Source organism: Sebastes fasciatus, chromosome 20 (genome assembly GCF_043250625.1).
Source record: "Sebastes fasciatus isolate fSebFas1 chromosome 20, fSebFas1.pri, whole genome shotgun sequence".
Lineage (NCBI taxonomy): Eukaryota > Metazoa > Chordata > Actinopteri > Perciformes > Sebastidae > Sebastes > Sebastes fasciatus.
The window spans coordinates 4401678-4419988 of NC_133814.1; positions in this window are offsets into that span (position 1 = coordinate 4401678).

Consider the following 18311-nt stretch of genomic DNA (forward strand, 5'->3'; position numbering starts at 1 on the left):
AGGATTTCTGACTCAGTGATTGTATGCCAGTGACATCATTTACAGTCAGATCAGAAGTAAAGACACAAATTAAAGTGATTTAAAGGAACAGTGTGTAACATTTAGGGGGCTCTATTGGCAGAAATGTATTATAATTAGGGCTGTCAATCAATTAAGATATTTAATCGTGATTAATCATGATTGTTCATAGTTAATCGCGATTAATCGCAAATTAATCACACGTTTTTTATTGGTTCAAAATGTACCTTAAAGGGAGATTTGTCAAGTATTTAATACTCTTATCAACATATGATAAGATAAGATATTCCTTTATTATTCCAGAAACCCTCACAGGTACTGCATTTAGCATAAAAATATTTTCAAATCATAACATAACAAACTGCAGCCCAACAGGCAACAACAGCTGTCAGTGTGTCAGTGTGCTGACTTGACTATGACTTGCCCCAAATAGCATGAGATTATCATAAAGTGGGCATGTCATTCACATATCTTGAGGTCAGAGGTCAAGGGACCCCTTTGAAAATAGCCATGCCAGTTTTTCCTCGACAAAATTTAGCGTAAGTTTGGAGCGTTATTTAGCCTCATTCACGACAAGCTAGTATGACATGGCTGGTACCAATGGATTCTTTAGGTTTTCTAGTTTCATATGATACCAGTATATTTTCTAGCTTTAAAACTGAGCCCGCTACAACCTAAAAATCGCGAGTTGCGTTAATGCGTTAAAGAAATTAGAACAAGGATAACATATGCAAGCGGAAATACAGTATATGTATGTGACAGGAGAATGTATGTGTGTGTGAGTGCAAGAATGAATAATGTCTTGTACGGCCCCTCATAGCCTACTGCAGGTTTATGGTAGAATTATTATTATGTATGTATTTGGTATATAGTTGGTTGATGGTTTAAAGAAGATCAGCTTGTTCCACAATTTAAAAAAATAAACCCTGTCTACCGTCTGGGACGATGAGCCAGCCAGGTTGGTATTCTTTATATTCAAAAGTGCAGCAGATGCAGACTGACAGCAAACGGATGGAGGGAAGGGATCGCTTCCTTGTTTGAGTGTTCCGTACTCGGTGATCTTTCAAAACGAGACTCTGCCATGATGCAATGGCTGACTGCTGGAAACTCTACAGGGAAAAATGTGCTTTATATTCAGCCAAGTGATGGATACATGAATCACTGCAGTGTTGTTTTCTAGGTTCACAGGTTTACTGTGTTCTCACAGGGTAATCCCTCACTGACTCAGGTTACTGGAGAGCACAGTGACCTCCACACTGTGTGTGTGAGTGTGTGTCTGTGCTCTGTACAACTTCATACAAAGAGTCAATCTCCTACTCACATGAGATGTCCTAGTAGGGTTTTCACAGTGACACAAACTCATGGACGCCTTTTGTCTGTCTCTCTATATGCCAGACTTTATCCCTAAAATGAGTCGAATGAGACTATTCGTTTTAGAATTGGCCAGAATTTCCACCAGATCTGGTGTTGTTTGACGGTCAGTTTAAGGGGGGTGGCGGCACCTGATACATTACCTTAACAATCAACCATCTGCCATGTCTGAAATTCAAGCTGTTTTGCAGCTACAGCAGTTATATTTTTTACACAGCTGCTGTCATAATATTTGCCATCTGTTCCAAAGCAGACACAAAGTGGCACTTTCTGACCCAGTAAGGGGTTCATATTGGGAGCATAGAAGTCGAAAGTTTCAAGCATGCAGAAAGCATGATTAAAATATGTTGTGTGAGTTAACCCAACCTACTAGATTAAAATTGCAGTGCGTAGAATTGGAGCAAATATGATTAGAAAAAGTTATTTTTCCTAAAACAGTACGGTTACAGTAACAGTAACTCCGTTGAATGAACAGCCAATAGGAACGCTCTCTCTCTGAAATGACAAGTTTTTTTTTGTTAGGGCCAGGTATAATGTCTCAGAAGTACGTAGCGACATACACATAAGAAATACATGGTTGGAGAACTGTGTATGGGAATGGCCATAATGTTTAATGTTTAATCTTTGCGCGACTTTAGTGAAACAATTGCGGCATAGCGCCATCTCCTGGAAGGTCAAGTCTGTTTCATTGTCACAAGAGTTGCTGGAAATTCATGCTGTCTCCTTTTTTCGGTAGTGATATATTAGAGCTAAAAAAAAATTAAACTGAAATGAATTTCCGTTCATTTTTATTTTATTTGTATTAGTTTTTAACCAGATAATGTTGTTTCAGTTTAGTTTTTCTTAAAGGATATAGTTTTTATTTAGTTTAGGTTTACTAAGAATATTTTTCACTGCTTATTTTCGTTTTAGGTTCAATTTAGCTTACTATAATAAGAGTTTGGTTGTAACGTTAGTATATCCAGCATCAAGCAGCAAAAGTGAACTGCAGTCAATGAGCCAGAACCTGTAAATGCCCGCTGCTGACGACATGCTCGACTCAGTCTGCAGAGCCCTTAAACCCCGTCCCCGCTGCTGCACAGAGCACTATCGCTTGTTTATTCAAAGTTTATTAACATTTAACGTGTCACGTGTCCAAATCGCACCAAATCCGACACTGCATGTCCTTGACTCCCCAGCAATATACCCGCCAAGTGTGAAGTAAATCGGAAAAACGGTTCTGAAGATATGTGAAGGACACACAGACAGACAGACAGACAGACAGACAGACAGACAGAGATTCCTTGCTTTGTAGTTAGATTCACCCATACAACTGGGATCTACTGTCCATGACTGCCTTCAAAACACAAAACAGAAAAAGAAAGGAGAAGCTCAAGATGAGAGATAAGAGGAAAGAGATGAAGGTGCTGATTCTTAAGAAAAATCACACTACAGAGGAACACACACATACAGCCTCTATAATCACCACCTGTACAGATGTTGCTATGACAACTGTCTATATTTATACCTGCAGCTGGATCCAGGCTGGAGATTTTGGAGAGGAGCACTGTCTCATTACCAGACATCTGCAGCCATACTGTCTGCATGTGAAGTGATTCATGCCTTCTCTCACACCAGATCATATGTTCAGACCTGCACCCCGAGGTGGGACCTCACCAGCAGACTCTCCCTTTGATTTTCGTTAAAAGAACATACAATCCATTCTCTTGTTCAGCAGCACCCTGCTTCACACTCATAGATACATTGTGTATGGACAAGTACTGCCCGAAGACAACTGTGTGGACAAATGGGATTCTTCAAAGCAAAGTTCCAACATGTTTTCACAGTGGAATGTGCTGTACCTCATGATTGGAATGTAACATTTTATTGTTTATCTTAGTTTTTCCTGTATGTTTCATTTCCAACAAATCGGATACGTATATAGAGAAAAGTCTGTAACGTTAGTTTCTGTACACATTACATGTTTGAGTTGTTTTTAATTACTTAAGTTTACAAATACTAATTCATGTTGCTTATTAAGCTGCACAATATACTGTGGTGCGTTATACGTATATCCCCTTACCACTCCAAAGGCCTGCCAGCGGGCCGACCGCTATCCAGTCTTTCAGAGGTAGCGGGCTCACTTTTCAAGATAGAGTGAAGATACTGGGATCATATGAAACTAGAAAACCCAATGAACCATGGTACCGACCATGTCATACTAGCTTGTCGGGAAGATCGCTAAATAACGCTACGAAGTTACACTAAATTTTGGCGAGGAAACACTTGCATGGCCATTTTCAAAGGGGTCCCTTGACCTCTGACCACAAGATATGTGACTGAAAATGGATCCTATGGATACGAGGTCGTGAGTCTCCCTTTTGCAGGCATGTCCACTTTATGATAATCACATGCTGTTTGCCATTTGCACATGCAAATCTGCATGTAGACATCTGACACTACATGTAGGTATGCATGGGTAGTCATCCATCTGCAGAATCCCATCTGCAGATGGATGACTACTATGCCATACATTTTTTTTTAAAAATTGAAAAATACAGTATATTATACCATAACTAATATCATAGTATAATATGCCATAAAAAAGATCATTGTATAGTATGCCATAAAAACTTTAAATATCATAGCATAGTATGCGATAAAATATCATAGTATAATTTGCCATAAAAATGCCATAAAAGTTTTTTAATATCATCTTACATCCATCTGCAGAATCCCATCTGCAGATAGTCATCCATAAAAAATATCATATCATATCATAAATATCATAGTATAGTATGCCATAATAATATTCTAAAAAATAAAAAATATAGTATATTATACAATAAATAATATCGTAGTATAATGTGCCATTAAAAAGATCATTGTATATTATGCCATACAAAATCAAAGTATTGTATGCCATAAAAATGTCACAGTATTGTATGCCATAAAAATGGTATAAAGAAATATCATATCATATCATAAATATCATAGTATAGTATGCCATAAAAATATTATAAAAAATAAAAAATATAGTATATTATACAATAAATAATATCGTAGTATAATGTGCCATTAAAAAGATCATTGTATATTATGCCATACAAAATCAAAGTATTGTATGCCATAAAAATGGTATAAAAAATAAAACCAACATAGTATATTATACCATAAAAAATATCACAGTATAGTTTGCAATAAAAAATATCACAGTATAGTATTCCATAAATTGTTTTAAATATCACCCTATACTATGTGATAAAAATATCATAAAAGTGTTTTAATATCATCAGTATCAGTACATCCATCTGCAGAATCCATCTGCAGATAGACATCCATCTGCAGATAAACATCCATATGCAGAATTCATCTGCAGGTAGACATCCATCTGCAGAATCCATCTGCAGATAGACATCCATCTGCAGATAAACATCCATATGCAGAATTCATCTGCAGGTAGACATCCATCTGCAGAATCCCTTCTGTAAATGCCCCATGTCTGTAAAGGGGAGACTCGTGGGTATCCATAGAACCCATTTTCATTCACATATCTTGAGGTCAGAGGTCAAGGGACCCCTTTGAAAATGGCCATGCCAGTTTTTCCTAGCCAAAATTTTGCGTAAGTTTGGAGCGTTATTTAACCTCCTTCTTGACAAGCTATGACATGGCTGTTACCAATGGATTCAGGTTTTCTAGTTTCATATGATACCAGTATCTTCACTCTAGCCTTGAAACTGAGCCTGCTACAATCTAAAAATCGCAAGTTGCGTTAATGCGTTCTTATCATGTTAACTTTGACAGCCCTGATAAGAAGTCTTCTCCAGCATCAGAAACTTGATATATTGAATGTGCTTCTAATGGGGATCCTTAGATAAACAATAAACAATTTTAGGCTCTCAAGCAGACCCAGATATTTTGTCTCTTACAGAAACTTGGCTTAAGAAGAGCATTAGTAATTCTGAGATGGCCTTAAAAGCACACGTTGTAGAAAGTCTTGCTGAGCGTCAAATAAAAAAAGGGAAATTTGTGTCTATGTACACACAAAAATCCTAGAGTCACTTGTAAATTATCATCTCGGGGAATTTCTCACCACAAACTATGTTCTCTACAAAGTTTGGCAGACCCGTTCTGCATCTAGAGATGATATAATCCTTGTAACTTCAAATAATCATTCCAAAGTGTATTGAGAATGTGGCATATTCTAGTCAGGAATTCAAACTGGCAACTTTCCATGGACAACACACTTCTCTATCAACTAAATCACGCCTGATTTGTAAAGCTTTTTTTTTTTTTTTTTTTTTAAAGTTATTTTTTTGGGGGCATTTTCCATTTTTTTTATGACAGGACAGTGGATAGAGTCTTGAAAGGGGGGAGAGAGAGAGTGGATGCGGAAAGGGCCACAGGCCGGATTCGAACCCGGGCCGCCGCGGTCAGGACCAAGCCTTGATACATGGACGCCCGCTCTACCAACTGAGCTAACCCAGGCGCCCTTGTAAAGCTTTTGAGCTGGTAACTTCCCGCATGTCCCTCTGGGAATTCACCTAGAAGTCATTAGTGAAGTAAAAGGCCCCTGGAGACCTTTGACAAACCCAGGCTGATGAGATTATTGTCTGCATGTCTGCAAACAGCAACTTGTTCCAGTCTGTGACTCAGATTCCAACATTTCCCCGAGGCTGTGTCCACATCTAACTTTAGGCCGCATTGTGAGTGACGAATACAACGAACTTGCCTGTGCACGACTCTAAGACGTTGCTCCATACTGGATCCCCTGAGTGTTTCTCCTGGTCTAACTTTAGCTGCTGAGTCATGTGGCTGCAGGTAGCGTTTTTTTGGCTTTTGGAAAGCAGGTAACGAGGTCCCTGCGGTTTTGTTTCCTGCTGTTGGGAAATACCTTAAAAGGATAATTTCGGTGCTTTGAAGTGGGGTTGTTTGAGGTACTCATCCATAATCAGTGTATTACATACAGTAGATGACGGTCGCCACGCCCCCAGTTTGGTGAATCAGACAGGAGTTACCGGTACGGAAGCAAAGGAATGTACTGCTGCGGACGGGACCAGCAGCAAAACACATTTTAGACACCTAAAAGAAAAAAAAAATTAATAAATATCAGTTTAAGTGTATACTATATTTAGAATATTTTTGCCGGTTTACCTTGCCGTGAGACAGCTACTGTATACAGTCTATGTTTTCCTATGTTGCCCTTATCTATGCTCTCACCAAACTCAGAAAAGAACGGTAATTTTACCCACAGAACACAGGAGTTGCTGTTCTACCGGCTTTGATTAGTTTGGATTCACCAAAGTCACATAATAGCACAAACGGTCAAGGCAGTGGTAGACCAGCAACCCCCATGTTCTGCTGGGTAAAATTACTAGTTTTCTTTTGTGTAGTCTGGTGGCTTTGGTGAGAGCATGGATGGATACAACATTTGTCTGACAGCAAGGTAAAGCGGTGAAAATATTCTAAATATAGGGTACACCTGATACCTCATACAACCCCACTTCAAAACACCCATACTACCCCTTGAAAGTATTTCCCAACAGCAGGAAGCAAAATTGCAGAGCCCTCTTTAGGTATTTAAGGTTGCTAAAATACACTTTGCTGGTCTACATTGCTTTGGTTGCGTGCCGTAACTCCTGTCTGTTTCTCCAAACTGGTTGCATGCCAACCGTCATCTACTGTAGGTTATATACTGACTATGGATCAGCACCTCATACAACCCCACTTCAAAACACCCAAACTATCCCTTTAAATCCACATGCTGACCTAGGTGATTACCATGTTCACTATCTTCGTTTAGCGTGTTAGCATGCCAAACACAAAGTACAGCTGAGGCTGATGGGAAAAGCATTAGTTTTGCACGAATTTGATCATAAACCAAAGTATATTGGACAGATGAAAACTTTGTTATATGGCAACCACAAATGTGACCTCAAGGTGGCGACAGAAGAAAAAAGTCAGAGGATCACCAAAATCAGTAGGATATTGAATGTGGACCATAAATGTTTGTACATTTTATGGTAATTTATCCAACAGTTATTTCAGTCTGGGCTAAAGTGGTGACTGAAATTGTCAGGCTATTAAATAGACGTTATCTGTCACTATAAGCCCCATAGATGTGGGTCAATGGGGGCCTACTAGTAGGTTTTATCATCTACTCACAGGGTAGTTCACCGAAAGAAGGTATAAAAGAAGACGACAACGACCTCTAGCGACCGTCGTAATCGTGACTTTAACTTTCACTTTTACAACGTAGTAGGCTCCATACTGACCCACTTCTATGATGCTTATAGCGACTGATAGCACCTATTTAATGGCCTGATAATAGTGAAATGATGCTAACATGGCTAAAAATAGGATTTTTGGAAGCAAACAGAAGAAAAGTTAAAAGCTTGTGACGATAGAGCCATTGTTATAGTTTTGTGCCAATAGCTCCAAACATTTAGAAGTGTCAAACTGAAATATCCCTTTGAGACAAATCAAAGGCCTCCAGTATGTGTGTAGAGTCCAAGCTTTTCCTGACGTTTGGTAGAAGTCAGGGAATGATGAGTCTTTCTGAAAATAACCCAACAAGGATGAAAAACAGCAGATCTGGGTCATATTGGCAAAAACTGTAAAGGAATTCCACAGGGACTGAAATGGGCGAAGATAAATACCTCACCTCAAATTGAGAGAAACAAAACAATAGTGCATCTATTCAGTATTCTCTTTTCTGAGTCATTTTGATCCCAACAGATACACCAGAATCCCCCCCCAAAGCAATCATTCCTAAACCTGCTCCTTCATCAACTACAGACAAAGACGCATCATGACTCCAGTCATCAAGGGACCAAATCAACGTTCAAATGCGTACAGCGTATACAGTCCTCACCAAACGCAGGGCTAAAAATACTGGCCATGAAATCATTCCCCATTATCTCTGCTCTGAGCGATCATGCATTCCCCTCTGGAATCACGGCAGGATTGAGGCCCCACAATGGCACAACAGGGCTTTGGAGGAGCAGCAGCAGAGACTGGACATGGCAGCATCGGCTGGACACAGCAGGTTTGCTGAATCCCTCTCTCTAAAGAAGGCATGAAAGAGAGAAGTGATGGAAGGAGCCGACGGGAGCTCGTTTTTGTAGCTGATTTGAAATGCAGGGCAGCAGCTTTTTTTTATATGTGATTACATCATTCAACCTTAAGGCAGGACCAATTATTTATCCCTATTCTCCTGTCCCACACCTTTCCAACCTCATCTACATACACAGGTACACACTTTTCTGCCTAAAGATAAGATAACCTGCATCCATAAATCCTCCACCGGTGTTGAAGATGCAGACAGCAAATGCAGCCAATCTGGTGATTGATTTTTCATTCTCCTTTCATTCTCCTGATGTTTGCTGTACATTTAACTTGGCTGGCCTTTCTCTACCTGCTGATTCCACCGTTGCAGTTGTTGCAGTGACTGTTATGTAGTGGCCTCGCCCGCAATAAGTTATATAACAAAATGTCTTCAACATCATTTACAAGATTTAGCTGGAAACATATGATTGGATATATTGATTGTTTGGTCATTGTGCTCAATTGTAGCCAAATTGTTACACCGATAGTCTGCGGTGTCTATAATGTGATTCCTGGATATTAAACCTGCAGTAGGCAGAATGTTTTTGTCATCATTGGGCAAAACCTCCATAATAACCTTTCAGCATATTGTAATTCAAGTGTTCTGAGAGAAAACTAGACTTCTGCACCTCATCATGGCTCTGTTTTCAGGCTTTAGAAAATCTAGCCCGTGACGGGAGACTTTGACCAATCACAGGTCATTTCAGAGAGAGAGAGCATTCCTATTGGCTGCTCATTCAATGGAGGGAGCTGTCAATCACTCGCAACCTCCGATCAAACGGTCAAACTAGGCAGCGCTGATCAAATATGAATCAATATTCTGTTACTGTAATGCCTATTTCTCTCCTCAAATGTTTTCAGAAACATCTTGTAGTGTACTGTTTAGCTGTAAAATGAGAACGTTTGCTCCGGCTGGTTGGCGATGCTTGGTATTTCCTCAACTGATCTCAACATGGCAGCCGGGTCAGAAAAACAAACTAAACAGTACACTACAAGATGTTTCTGTTTTCATGAAGCCAAGTGGCCCGACTGCCGAGTTATAAAGTACCCGGATCATCCGGAAATCTTCCGCATCCATTGGGCCCGTAGAACAGGCGCAGTAGTGTTTCCTTTGACTCCGCCTCCCAGCCCTCATTCACATGAACGGAGGAAGGGAAATAACGCTGGTTTCGGCTTTTAGTGGATTTTACAACTTTTAGGACCTAATGATTTGAATAGGGGCTATTCATGTTGGTATTCGTATCGGGAAGTTGATTTACCTTGTATTATCAGCTGATACACGGATGTCTCTTTCCCAATGTAAGTCTATGGGAGAAAGTTCCCATAGAAGTTCTCCCTGGGGGCTTGGATTATATACAATGTAGCAACTGTAAGGTACTTTCTCTTCCATCATGTGTGTGTTTTAGGTAATCAGTGACTCAGTGTCACATGGATCGAAGCAGAGGATGGGAGGGAGGAACATGTTTTCCTCTTGTCTGCATGGTTATCTCTCACGTTGCTCTGCATGCCCCCCCCCCCCCCCCCCCCCCCCCCCAATTAGTCATTTTGAATTCATTATCAAATAGGCCTAACAAAACATTCTCAGAGTACAGCCATTGTCAAACAATAAGACGACCACGTGAAGTGCCTCCTCCACATCATTTCGCTCCGAGCGTTCATTGTGTGCCTCTTCCACCTCTCCGTTTGTTGCCTCATCTTATCAGGTAAATGTCAGCGATCGAGGGTGGAATCTGTGGATGAACACACACAATACAGTAGACACACGTGGCAAAGCCAGACTACTCCGCAGTAAAGTAAACAAGCCGAGCCGAGCCCGTGTGTGGCGCAGCAGGAGGTCTTCCTCGCGGTTTGTTGACGTTCTCCGGCTGAGTGGAGAGGAGGCTTATCTTAATGGGACCGCATAGCTGGAAGGCCGGCCGTCTCCACAACAGAAGCCATAAACGCATGCGCGCGCACACAAATATGGAAACCGCTGTTGCTCCATTCACATGTGCAAACAATTACTTCAGCTCCCACATTACTGTCAGCCCCGTCGCACACCGGTAAAGATTAAGGAAGTGTTTATTTCCCAGTATTGATAATCAATCTGTTTAAATGAGGCCATTAGGCTTTGTATACAAATACTGGAACACGTTTCCCACATCACCACATTACGAAGAAACAGAGGAAGGGTCAGAATCGATGCACTGTGACAACACGAAGGCCAAAATATTCCCGCAAGAGATCCCAGAGGAGTCATTTACTGTAAAAATTTGAGAATTATGGATCACATTGAAACCAAACTATCAATATATTGTAGTACATCTCTCTCTCTTTTGTCTTTTTTTCCTGTGTTGGACAGTCTTTCCACAGATCCACTCACTTCCCGCCTAGTCCAGTCTATTTTAATCTTATCCAATACAATTTAATCCAATACAACCCATTACAATCCAAATATAGCCCAGTCCGGTACAATCCAATCAAATCAATTCAATACCAGTCCAGTCCCTTACAATCCAATATAGTCCAGTCCATTCTAATCTTATCCAATCCAACCGAATCTATTACAACCCATTACAATCCAATATAGCCCAGTCCGGTACAATCCAATCCAATCAATTCCAGACCAGTCCAGTCCTTTACAATCCAATATAGTCCAGTCCAATGTGACTTAATCCATTCTAGCCCTGTTCAGTCCAGCAAATCCAATATAGTCCAACCCAATCACGGCCCAATGAAATCCAGTTCATCCAGGTCTAGACCAATCCAGTACAATTCATCCCAATCCAATCTAGTCCAGACCAGTCCAGTGCAGTTCATTCCATTCTAATCCAATCCAGTCAAGTCCAGTAAAACCCTGTCCAGTCCAGTCTGAAATCCAGTCTGATGCAATCCAGTCTAATCCAGCCAGTCTAGTACAATTCATTCAAATCTAATTTAATTGTATGTCCTGTGCATTTCAGTCCATTCAAATCTAACCAAATCAGGTCAAATCTGTAACAGGCCATTCAAATCCAGTTCAATCCAGTCTAGTCCAATCCAATCACGTCCAGTACAATCTAACCCAATCTATCAACCCAGTCCAGTTTAATGTAGTTAAAATCAGTCTCATCCAGTCAAGTGAATTCCAGCCTGGTCTAATCAAATAGTCTATTGTAGTCCAGTCCAATCTAATCCATTCCAATCAAGTCCAGTCAAATCCAGTCCAGTTCAGTCTAGCCCAATCCAGTCTAGTCCTGTGTGGTCCATTCTGCTCTAATCCAATCCAGTCAAGTCCAGTTCAATCCAGTACAACCTAATCCAATCCACTCCAGTCTAGTTCAACCCAGTCCAATCTAATCTATAACATGATGTGATTACAAACATGATAAATACAGCAAATAAATTACACCAAAAAAAAAAAAGAAAGTATTTTGGAATACATCAACACAGTCCCTGACATGCTGTGATATGACATGTGGTCACTATTAAGTACAGTGTTCAGACTACGATGGAAATGAACCTGGGCTGTTGCGTTATTAATCCTCAAGGGAAGCCGCGCCTTTTATTATTGTATCAACAGATGATAATTATGCTGCTGACTTCACTGAGTGTCATTACAACAAGGTCCAGTGACTCAGAAGGAGACCGCCGACGACGACAACGACAAGGACAACAACAATAACAACAACAAGCCAAGACATTAAGACCAATAAGACCAGCCTCCTCCTCACTTTGTACTCATTCTCTGGTCACCGTCTCATCCTAAAATAACCCAGAGCTCTGTCTGGTGGTGTTACAACATGTGGTGCTACTGCTCCAGGCCATTGCACTCATTGTGAGGTGGGATCGTTTTAAATAGCATAGACAGGCTGCTGTGTGTGCATGGTAAGTGTACACAGTTAGTACGGAACATTTAAAGGGATGGTTTGGGTGTTTTGAAGTGGGGTTGCATGAGGTACTTGTCCATAGTCAGTGTATTACCCACAGTAGATGACGGTCGGCACACTCCTAGTTTGGAGAAGCAGACAGGAGTTACTGCACAGGAGGAAAAGAAATGTACTGCCCACCTAAAAAAAAATCAAAATCAGTTTAGGTGTACGCTATATTTAGAATATTTTCACCGCTTTACCTTGCCGTGAGACAGCCCTTTCCAATGGGGGACTGAAGACATTGTTTCCATCTATGCTCTTGCCAAAGTCACCAGACTCCACTGAAAAAAATGCAATTTTAAGTTGCAGAACAAGGGGGGTTGCTGGTCTGCAGCGGCCTCAATCGTTTAGTTTGTTTGTGTTATTGTGTGACTTTGGTGAATCAGAACTAACCAAAGTCACACAATAACACAAACAAACTAACCGATCAATGCAGCAGTAGACCAGCAGCACCCATGTTCTAAGAGGCAAAATAGCTGTTTTTTTCAATGGAGTCTGGTTGCTTTGAATAGATGATGAATTCAGTTCCCCGTCAGAAACATAGACTGCATAGCTGTCTCACGGCAAGGTAAATCGGTGAAAATATTGTAAATATAGCGTACATTTAAACTGATATTGATTTTTTTTAGGTGGTTAAAATACGTTTGGCTGTCGGCCCCGTCCCCAGCAGTACATTGCTTTGCTTCTGTGCAGTAACTCCCGTCTGATTCTCCAAACTGGGTGTGCGCCGATCGCCAGCTACTGTAGGTAATGCACTGACTATGGATAATAACCTCATACAACCCCACTTCAAAACACCCGAACTATCCCTTTAAGGATTTTCCAGAAAGTGATAATACCTTCTCGACAAACTGTAGCTAAAGAAACCAGCTACACTACATTTCTACACACACACACACAAATACACACACCACATGGCTTTGTTTGGGGTTCCAGGTCACTTTAGCCCAGTAGAGTGGACTGCTTGGCAACTAGTGATGGATGAGCACACATGCACACACAATCAGACACACATACACAGACCACTACAGGAGAGCCACCGGGGTTATGGTGCCCTCAGGTAGGGTTAATGACACGGAGAGCAACTGGTGCAACAGATGGCCCTCGCTAAGTCATCTGAGGGCATCCGTGAGCAAGAGGCATGACTATGACTGTCTATTATTTACTTATTCACACCATTGCACACATTTACACATATAATCTGGCAGCACGGCCACTCCTGGACTCATTCTCGGTCTTGTGCTTGCCTCTCTGTTTCTGTGGATGGATGGAAATACAAATTGGGGAGCATTTATGTTCATATGATAAGGATCTATATATGAATAAATCATCATAAAAATGTAACAGTAAACCAAGACTTTCAGCAGAAAGACTGTTGAGACTAAGTCAGTGTGGAATCTGCTGGTGTGATTTACGCATGTTGGGGATCCAGGGGGGAAAAAATTGCTTCGAGGCCTATTGTGATTGACAAGTCGCTGCTACGGCGTTGTCCGGAGTGGGAGTTGTCCATGTTTTCGTCTTACAACTTTAACCCTTTCACAGTGTGTTTTCAGTTCATGTTACATTTTGGTCGCCTAAAAATGTCTTCAGTTGTAGCCTACAGCTTGTTCGTGTCTAGAAGGTAACACCCAAGTTGGGAAACTGTTGTGAGATGGTTAAGGTTAGGCATTGACCCCTTGGTTAAGGTTAGGATAGGTTGTCGGGCAACGAGTCTCGTGAGAGTTTTCAGACGTTTTCGCAACTTGGGGGTTAACTTCTAGACAGGACCATTTAGCTCCACCCTCTTGTATGACTTCTGGTTGCAAAAAAACAAGATGTTGACGGACAAAATCCAAGATGGCGACGTACAAAAACCAAGATGTTGACGGACAAAATCCAAGATGGCGACGTACAAAAACCAAGATGTTGACGGACAAAATCCAAGATGGCAACGGACAAAAAACAAGATGTCGACGTACAAAAAACAAGATGGCAACGGACAAAAACCAAGATGTTGACGGACAAAATCCAAGATGGCAACGGACAAAAAACAAGATGGCGACGGACAAAAAACAAGATGTCGACGTACAAAAACCAAGATGGCAACAGACAAAAAACAAGACGGCGAAGGACAAAAACCAAGATGGCAACATCACGGTGACTACGTCCACTTCTTATATACAGTCCATGGGAGGTACCCTCCAAGTTTCCGTGCACACAGTAGACAACACATAGCAGCTTCATTATCCAAGAGACCAACCACTATTCCTAAACTTGAGTAATGGTACCGGGCCCCAGGCTCTCTGTGTGCCAGCTTGATTGTGATCATTTCATTAATCACAGCACTATTTATGAAAATGCACCATGTGAGCACAAGCTAGATATTGTTACAAGGCACGTCTACGACAGCGATCCCCAACCTTTATGGTTTATGACCCCTTTAAAAAGAAGCCATGTCTACTCGTGACCCCCTCATCATTACATAAACCTGACATAACATCACCTGACAGCTTGGGAACCACTGCTCTATTGTATACGATACATGGCCACGGCGATTTGGTGCGCTCTGTTTTTCTTGTTTTTTTGTGTTTCTTTAGTTTTTGGTGAAAGTTCACGGATTGTCTTCTCTAGAGAAGACATCCTTAACCTCAGGGAATCTACCCCAGCAGATCTTTTACCCAACTTTCTGGCACCTTCAGCAGTTTTAATGCACGTTTTGCTGGGAGCTGTGGCCCTCGGCCGAGCGGCGAAGCGCCGGAGAGGAAAGCGCTCCGGAGCGCTGAATCGCTTCAGACAGAGAGGACTAAAAACTCCGCTGCCTGCGATATTCCTCTCAAACGTGCGCTCACTGTGCAACAAAGTGGACGAGTTGCTGCTGATGGTCAGTACCAACAGAGACTTTTCCCTCTCTTCTGTCTTGTGTTTTACTGAGTCGTGGTTGTGTGGAACTATACCGGACTCTGCGCTGCAGCTTCCCGGCTTCCAGCTGTTCCGAGCCGACCGCGACCCGGAGTTATCACACAAGTCAAAGGGAGGGGGAATATGTTTCTATATTAACGACGGCTGGTGCAAGGACGTGACAGTGCTTCTGCGGACATGTTCTCCGGATCTGGAATCCTTTATTATCAACTCTAAACCATTTTATTCCCCCCGTGAATTCTCCTCCTTCATTCTGGTCGGTGTTTACATCCCGCCTCAGGCTCACGTGGAGCTCGCGCAGCGGCTGCTTGCCGACCAGATACGGGAGGTGGAGAGAAAAAACCCGGACTCTCTTGTTATCGTTCTTGGGGACTTTAACAAGGGGAACTTATCACAGGAGCTCCCAAAATACAAACAGTTTATTAAATGTCCGACCAGAGAGGAGAACACGCTGGACAAGTGCTACTGTAACATCAGTAAGGCATATCACGCCGTTCCCCGCGCTGCGCTGGGAAACTCCGACCACGCCTTGGTCCATCTCATCCCCTCTTACAGGCAGAGGGTCAAACTGGCTAGACCGGTTGTGAGGACGACCAAGAAGTGGAGCAGCGAGGCGGTGGAGGATCTGCGTGAGTGCCTGGACTGCACGGACTGGGAGATGTTTAGGACCGCCACTGACAGTCTGGACGAGTATGCAGAGGCTGTGACGTCGTATATCAGCTTCTGTGAGGACAGCTGTATACCGACGCGTACCAGGGTTCACTACAACAACGAGAAGCCCTGGTTCACAGCCAAACTCAAACAGCTTCGTTTGGTTAAGGAAGAGGCATTTAGGAGTGGTGACAGGGAGGGCTTTAAAGAGGCTAAATACGCGTTTGGCAAGGCGGTGAGGGAGGCCAAACGGCAGTATTCAGAGAAACTACAAGAACAGTTCTCAGCCAGTGATTCTGCCTCAGTCTGGAAAGGGCTGAGACAGATCACAAACTATAAGCCCAAACCGTCCCACTCCACGAATGACCTCCGACTGGCAAATGAGCTGAATGAGTTTTACTGCAGATTTGACAGACGTAGTGACGGTCCTGGCTGCATCTCCTCTCCCCCCAGCCATCAGCCATCAGCAGTTAACACAAGCACCCCCCAGCTTTCTCCACAAGCACCCAGCCTGTGCACACCCCTCCCCCCCTTCACACCTCTGTCCATCCAAGAGGAGGAAGTCAACAGGCTCTTCAAAGGACAAAACCCCCGCAAAGCAGCCGGCCCAGACTCTGTCTCACCTGCAACCCTGAAACACTGTGCAGACCAGTTGTCTCCAGTGTTTACAGGGATTTTCAACACCTCCCTGGAAAACTGCAGGGTGCCGTCCTGCTTCAAAGCCTCCACCATCATCCCGGTCCCCAAGAAGCCAAGGATCACAGGTCTTCAGGACTACAGACCCGTCGCTCTGACCTCTGTGATAATGAAGACCTTTGAACGACTTGTGCTCCAACACCTAAAGACAATAACCAACCCCCTGCTGGACCCACTGCAGTTCGCCTACAGACCTAACAGATCTGTAGACGACGCAGTAAATTTAGCCCTTCATTACATTCTCCAGCACCTGGACTCCCCTGGCTCCTATGCCAGGATCCTGTTTGTGGACTTCAGTTCCGCATTCAACACCATCAGCCCAGCTCTGCTACAGGACAAGCTTTCCCTGCTGAGCGTGCCTGACTCCACCTGCAGGTGGATCACAGACTTTCTAACTGACAGGAGTCAGCACGTAAGGCTGGGGAAGCAAGTCTCCGACACCCAGACCATCAGCACCGGTGCCCCCCAAGGCTGCGTTCTCTCCCCACTGCTCTTCTCCCTGTACACCAACGGCTGCACCTCCAGACACCAATCTGTCAAGCTCCTTAAGTTTGCGGACGACACCACCCTCATCGGCCTCATCTCCGAGGGTGACGAGTCTGCCTACAGATGGGAGGTTGACCATCTGGCATCCTGGTGCAGCCAGAACCACATGGAGCTGAACGCCCTGAAGACAGTGGAGATGGCAGTGGACTTCAGGAGGAACTCAGCCCCGCTCCCCCCTCTCATCCTGCGTGGCTCCCCAGTCAACACGGCGGAGTCGTTCCGTTTCCTGGGCACGACCATCGCCCAGGACCTCAAGTGGGAGCTAAACATCAGCTCCCTCACTAGTAAGGCCCAGCAGAGGATGTACTTCCTGAGGCAGTTGAAGAAATTCAACCTGCCACAGACCATGATGGTGCACTTTTACTCGGCCATCATCGAGTCCATCCTCACCTCCTCCATCACCGTCTGGTTCGCCGCTGCCACCGCCAGGGACAAGGCCAGGCTGCAGCGGGTCATCCGTGCTGCAGAGAAGGCGATCGGCTGCAACCTTCCCTCCCTCCAGGAGCTGTACACCTCCAGGACCTTAAGGAGGGTAGGGAAGATTGTGGCCGACCCCTCCCATCCTGGACACCATCTTTTTCAGACTCTGCCATCTGGCAGGAGGTTAAGGTCCATCAGGACCAAAACCTCACGCCATAAAAACAGTTTCTTCCCCATGGCAGTGGGGCTCTCCAACAGCCCATCCGCCCCCCTGTGACTGTCTCTCCCTCACACACACACTACTGCCCCCCCTGCCGACACTGACTCTCCCCCCTCTCTCAATATTTGCACTATCTTTATATCATGTTTATAGCTTATTTGTAATTTGTAAATTGTACATTTTTATTATTTTATTCTAACGTTTTTATCTATTCTTTTATCTATTCTTTTGTTTTTATCCATTCTTTTGTTATTATATTGTACTGTTTGTCTCGCACCAAAAATGCCAAAGAAAATTCCTAGTGTATACCTCTTACACCTGGCAATAAACACCATTCTGATTCTGGTAATGTCACGAATTCTGTAACCAATTTGCAATTATTGAAATGACCAAAACGAAGCCAAAAACAGAGAGAGGTTGCCGCTAATTCAGATCTTAAACTTATAAAACGTCCAGCACATAGAGGAGACACATGAAAAAATGAATGCAGACAGAGGAAAAAACGGCATTACGCC